The sequence below is a fragment of the Herpailurus yagouaroundi genome, unplaced genomic scaffold, assembly GCF_014898765.1.
Source record: "Herpailurus yagouaroundi ecotype Mexico unplaced genomic scaffold, PumYag 196, whole genome shotgun sequence".
Lineage (NCBI taxonomy): Eukaryota > Metazoa > Chordata > Mammalia > Carnivora > Felidae > Herpailurus > Herpailurus yagouaroundi.
The window spans coordinates 6,338,487-6,345,181 of NW_024412427.1; the positions used below are offsets into that span (position 1 = coordinate 6,338,487).

The window sequence follows — 6,695 nt, forward strand, 5'->3', positions numbered from 1 at the left end:
TAGAGGCCAGGTACCCTGCCTGTTTCAGTCTCTGCCCTCTCCTATTCCTTGGCACGGTGCTTGGTATATAACAGTCTCTCCATTTCAAAGGCAGACATTTAAGGGGCACCTGGGTGGCTCTGTCAGTTAAGCATCTGATTCTTGATCTTGGCCTAAGTCACGCTCTCGGGGATCATGAGATCAAGCCCTGCATCCAGCTCTGCCCTGACGGTGCGGAGCCTGCCTGGGATTCTCTCTCCCTCTCCCTGCCCCTCCCCGCTCTCTCTCACAGTAAATACATAACCTTAAAAACAATAAAGGCAGACATTTAAGACTTCTAAATAAATTGTTATTTAATCAGTGAGCTTACAGTTGAGTAGGGCACAGACAGACACACAGCCACACCAAGGACGTGACGGGCGTGTGTGTGCGTCATAGGGGGCTGGTGGGATTGCCGAGCAAGAAGGCCTCCAGAGTCAGGGTGACCCCAGAGCGGGTGAAAACTCAAGTGTCAAAGGGGCAGATTCACAGTGGGCAGCAAGAGTGCGGAGCATGGCATGTAAGCAAACAGGTCCACCTTGCACAGACAGAGAAATAAGAGAAGGGAGAAAGGAACTGATATTTACGGAGCACGAACTGGGTGCCAGCTGCCCGTCCCGTATGTTGCACGCTTTCTGCACAGCAGCTTTTCAACACAAACACTACCGTTGTTATTAATAATAAATAGTAAGCAACTATCTTGTTCCTATTTTACAGAAATAGAAGCTGAGGTGCAGAGAGGGGAAGTGAGCAGGCCACGGTCCCACAGCTGGTAAGTCCGTCTTCCTCCGTCTATTTCGTGTGACCCACCCGAGAGGTGGGGGGCGTGGCACCCTTGTATTAATTAGCATGAAGTTTTTCTTTCTTCAGGGAGGTGTTTCCCTACATCCGCCAGTGGGATCTAGGGTTAACCACTTCTTCTCTTTGATAAGCTGCTGAGACCCTCGAGGTAGCTGATGGCCTCCACCAGACGGCATTCTCAGGCCCAGCCTGCACGCTGGACAAGAGGAGAGGGAGGGGAGTCTCCTCCCACCACTCTCTCCTTGGCACGAGTGTATGTGATTCCGTGATTCCCTTCGGTCCTCACGACAGCCACACTGAGAGGCACCTGCTGTCTCTGTTTCACGCAGCAGTTGACCGCGGCCGGAGAGGGGTGATGGCTCACGGCGACCGGCACGAAGAGCCCCCCAGTGACCCGGCACCCGCAGGGCCGACTGAAGTAGGACAAGGGCTGGGAGAGGGTGCCGGGGGACTGGCTTCCGCTGGCCGCTCTGGACGGGGACAGCCTTTCCCGAGCAAGAGAGTCCGAGAGGGGAAAGTGTGAGCACACGTGTCAAAGCAGGAACATCAAATCGCTCGAGGAGAAACTATTATATATATGAGGAAATTCTTAGGCGATTCTGCTGGAAAAAAAAAAAGTGCTTACCGGTCTTTTCCCCCCCAATGAGTGTTCATATAAACCTTCTGGGCGCTGCAGACGGGAGGGCGAGGCGTCTGCGAGGCAGCCGGTCCTTCTCCCTAGGGGCATCAGGAGTGATTTGATTCTGCCAGCTAACGTTGTTCGAGGCCCACTTCATCTCCCCCAGAACTCATCAGAGCTGCTAATAGGCCCTTCAGAGCTCATAAAGAGATGACCAAATCTGGGGCTGGGGGACTCCGGCTCATTTATCTTCCGCAGGCTCGATCAGATCTGATTTTGTACGCTGACGGCTGGATGCTCGAATGTGGTCTGGCCCGCATCTCAGACACCTGCTCAGTGGGCCTGGGCCCCCCGGGCCCCCAGGAGGGGCCGAGGCCCTCTGACCCGCTAGGGTCTCACTGTTCCGACGCCGCACACAGACACTTACCTGCCAGCCGTATTGATCTGTGCACGAGAAAATAGAAGCATTTAGGCTTGGAAGGGAGCAAGGAGCCCGCTAATGAGAGTGTCAGTTACCACCGTGGGCGCTTTGCCCGCTGCAGTGGCTCCTGTGAGCCTGTGCCTGTGTACCTCCTTACGACCCCGATGCCTCTTCTCACCTCTGTGCCAGCCAGTTTGTAAGCTCCTACGCGGGGAGAACGTGAAGTCCCCGATTCACCCAGATACTGTTCCACCCTCCCCACCGCAAATACATTTACCAACTCCGTATTAGCACCTTCGAAGGGACTACTAACATGCCGCCACCTTGCAGACAGAGTATTTTTAGCTCAACGTGGGGCTCATCTTTTTAATGAATGCCTTGTATTCCCCTAATTAGAACAGACAGTGTGCACAAGAAATAATTGGGGGATCTTCATCAGATATATGTAACCGATATGTTCTTCAGCCAAGGGGAACAGTGTAGGTGAAAACGATAATAACCATCATCATCATGACAGCCACGTGCACGGCACACATTCACTTCCACGAGGCGGGCACCATTAACGGCACCGTTTTACAGACGAGCACACTGAGGCTTAGGGAATGTTCTGATTAGTACCGCTACCCGGCAAACTACCACACAACTTAACGGCACAAAGCGACATCTGTTTTAGTAAAGCTCACGGGTTTTGTGGATCAGGCCTTTAGAAAGAGCGCGACACTTCCCCTTGTTCTACGAGGTCTGGGGCTTGAGCTGGGGGTTCATTGAAGTCTGGGGGTAACCTGAACAGCGGAGGCTTGGGACGGTTGAGCTGGAGGAGTCACTTCCAGGGTGGCTCCTTCACTCCCTTGCGGGCTGCTTGGGCTGGGTTAGCCGAAGGCTGGGCTCAGCTAGAAGTGTAGACGAGAGTATCGGCCATGGTTGCTCTATATGGTGGTCTCAGGATAGTCAGCCTTCGTATCTGGTGGCCCAGGACTCCAAGCATGAGTGTTGCTAGGGAACCAAAATGACACGGTCTTTTGTGATGTTATCTTTGGAAGTCACCTAGAATCTCCTGTCTAAGGCCACCCAGACATGAGGGAAGGGGACAAAGTCTCCAGCTCTCAGTGACAGAAGGGTCACAGGCCTGGGTACCATGTTTTAAAAACTGCATCGGAGAGGTTAACTAACCTGCCCGGGATTTCAGAACGAGGAAGAGGCAGCACAGGGATTTGAAACCAGGTGCCCTGACTCCAGAAGCTTCTCTCTCAGTGACCGCATGATGCTTCAAGCATGGCTAGTTGTGCAATAGAGGCTCAATTTCTACAAATAAGCTATGATCCGGTTTAGTTTAGGTTATCCATCCGGGGGGCAGACACAGAAATGGACAAGAAGCATTCTTTAGGATGGATGAAAGACGGGTAAGAAATCTGGAGTCAGGCTGTAAAAGGAGCATGTGCTGCTGGGCATGTTTTCACATTCAGAATTAAAGCCAAGACGCCTACAGATCAGGGAGGACCTGAAGATTTTCTTTACCTACATCTTTGCATGAAGCTGTGGAAAAGTCCTTGTCCTTCTAGTTGCAAATACTCCTGGTGGCCAGGAAGCAGCCAGTCAGCTCAAAGAGCCCGTGACTGTTTCTGTAAGCACTGGGAGAATCCATACCACCCGAGGCGGGGGTTTGCCAAGAACCTGCGTGATTCTACAGAACCTGTGTGTGCTTGCGCTCAGCCCAGAATCAGCCTTAGGGCTTGTCAGAGGAATAAAGAGTGTGCATCCAGGATGGCTGGGCTGGGCTCTGAGTTAGCAGAGTCTGCAACCTGCCTGCGAAATTACAGGGTCTTTGGTGGTGATCCCTCCTACAATTCTCTTTATGGGAAACAGAGTTATAGGGGGTGGCTTCTGAGGATGCAAACGGACAAGAGGCAAAGCAAAGAGAGATGTACAGACAGATTCACAGGAGTCGTTCGTGCCCGGCTGAGGCTCTTAATACAAGCGTTGGACAAAGTGCCCTGGCATTGCCTTTGATTGGCACCTGGACCAAAGGAACAACCACTGGCCAGACCTGTTCTGGCCAGCCAGGGCAGGGCGGGGAAGCTTCTTGCCTCACCTGAAGAGACAGGTTTATTCACAGGCCTGCAGTCAGCTTCCCTGGAGGCTGGAGGGTTGTGCCAGGGAGGAGCACTTTGGTGGTCTCCCTGAGCAGGCTCTGAGCTCACAGCAGGAGGCATCCTGGCTGGTGATCCACGCAGGCAGAAGTGATTTGCAGGCAGGCCCAGGCTGATTACTCACTCTGATGAGCCGTCTGTCCCCTTCTTTGGTGTCTGGGTGGTATGGAGCAAGGTCTCCCCGATGTGATGAGGTAGGTGTAAGCTCCTTCCATAAAGAGAACAGCTGAGCCATTTCATACGGAAGCCATTTCAACAGCTTGGTGTGGGTTCTCCCAGAAGCAGGCCCCACGACCAAGATCCCAGTCCAAGTAGTTTATTTGGGGAGCCAAACAGAGACAAGGGAAAGAAAGCAACAATGAAGTGTGGAATCGTGCCAGCTATCCGAGCGAGCGGGTGGCTGGGGCTCACGCCCGGGGCGACGCTCTGGAACACTGTGTGGTATGCATGCTCCAGAATCATCCTACCTGAGGAGTCAGGGAGCTGGGGTATTCACACCCTGGGTGCCAAGGTCACTGGTTGAAGCTTGCTCCTCGAGGTGAGATTCCTGAGCATTTCTGGACCTTCATGTGCCCATATGTACACACACACACACACACACACACACACACACACACACGCAATGAAACTTTCTGTTGTTTGGGCCAAATTTTAAAAGCAAACTGACCCTCAGACTGGTTGTGGGAGTTGGAAATCTATATGAGGTCTTGAAAGCTCCAAGGGGCTGGGTAGAGTGCCGAAGGCATTATTGCACTTAATCCTGGTAACAACCCGATAAGGAAGGGACTATTCATACCCATTTTATAGTCACGAGACTGAGGTTTGGAGAAGAGAAATCACTTTGGTTGGTTGTGCCTCAGAAAGTTGCTGGGTTTTGAGTTAACAGCATGACCCAGGAGTCAAGAGCCCGTGGTTTTAACCAATGAGCTATACTGCCTCCCGAAGAATAAAGTTACAAAAATTAATAAGAATGGGAAGGCCTCCAAATCTCCCACTTCAGAGCTGATCAGAACTGACTAGATTTTGGGTCACAGGATGAAGATGGTTTGACCCCAAGGGTCAGAGTCTAGGTTCCAGAACCTTCCCACCTTGAGGGAGAACCAAAGGTGGGAGCATGCAAAGCTGGTGTAAAGGGGGCCCGGGACCTCATACAAACGCATCTGCCAGTTTTTGCAAAGTTGGGGCCGGAATGGGAGGAAGACAGATTTGGAGATTTGAACCTGACACTGATGGGCATGGGTTGGGAGGAAGTTAAGGAGAAAAAGTGGAGAGCCTCATGGGAGGTATGTGGGTTTTTCAGGCTGGGGAGAAGAAAAGGAAAAGGTGACCATCTGTCCCTCCATCCCTGTGCCGTTTGAGGTGAGCCCTAGGTGAGTATTGGATGGTCACCACTTCCACTCCACCCTTCTCCTCCTCTTGCTTTTCTAAAACTACTCTGAGGCCTATCGAGGAAAGTCCCCTAGAGCCTTTCTGGATGTTCCTTCTAAACCTGTAGTGTGCTACACTCAGTCTGAAAGCCCTCCTTCCTACTCCATCCCCTCTTCCCATGGTCATCTGAGCTCCAGAAGTTTCTTTGAATTAAACACAAGCACACCAAGCCCCTGAGGATCCAGTGGTTTGGACCGTAGGCACAGCCTCTAATGGATAGCCTCTAACTCTCCTTAGCACTCCTCCCCGGCTCTCACTGACTCATATTCCTGCTGGCCACCATGGTCATCCCAGCATAGCTGAGAATACAACACACTGAGGTGGTGACCAGGTCTACACATAAGGATGGAGCACGAGGATGTTTGTAAGACATTAATTAATTAATTTATCATCAACTGCTCTATCCATCCAACCATCTGGTCCTACCATTTGGCGGATATCGTGTCAGGGACTGGGCATGTGTCCTCAAAGGAGAAAGTCAACGCCTGTGCCCCCATGGAGCTTCGAGTCTCATTGGGAAAGCAGACAAAAAACCAACAAGCATAAAATACATTCTAAAAATAATTATTGCGACAAGTGAAGAAAACTCGATAATAAAAAAAAAATGAATGTGATGAAGAAGGTATTGTACTTGGTCAGTAAAGGTTCATCTGTGGAGGAGACATTTTTAAGCTGAGGCCTACCTGTATGAGGGCAAGCAGCCAACCATGTGAAGAGAGGAAGAGAGCATCCAGGCAATAGAACATTGTGGGTGTGGGCCCTGAGGTGAGAAATAGTGGGGTGAGTTCAGGAGCAGAACTCAGATCCCCCCCCTCCTTAGATGCTAGTGAGTGAGGGGGAAGGTGGCCCCAGATGGGGCTGTAGAAGTAGAAAGTCATGTGGGGCTTCTTATGCCTCATACTGAGGAACTTGGATCATACTGAAGGCAACTAAGAAAGCTAATTGGAGTGGTTTCAGTACGACATACCAGCATAATTTATTTCATTAATGAAACAAGGCGCTCAAGAGACTCTGTAATAACTGGATTGCAGTGGAGGGGAGCCACGGAGACTTGCTTGAAGTCTGTTGCATTTGTTCTGGTGGGAGGCAGCGATGGTGGGCTGACCAGGGCTGAGGAGATGGGGAAGGAGACACGTGTCAAGTTTGAGATGTGTTTTGGAAGTAGAGACACCTGGATTTTCAGAAGGACTGCATAGGAAAGAGCTCCAACCTTTGCCAAGAACCAGGAGCCAACTTTGTTCAGATCCCAGGGCTCAGAACA

The 6,695-nt window shown here is 51.3% G+C and overlaps 1 long non-coding RNA gene across 1 annotated transcript; it reads right to left on the reverse strand.

Moving 5' to 3' along the window:
- Positions 1 to 311: 311 nt before the first annotated feature.
- Positions 312 to 2,836, reverse strand: LOC121011983 (uncharacterized). The gene is made up of 2 exons (XR_005781893.1): positions 1,445 to 2,836; positions 312 to 1,304 (listed from the first exon to the last, which is right to left on the reverse strand). It is a non-coding gene; the product is annotated as an uncharacterized LOC121011983 (long non-coding RNA).
- Between the last annotated feature and the right edge of the window lie 3,859 nt (positions 2,837 to 6,695).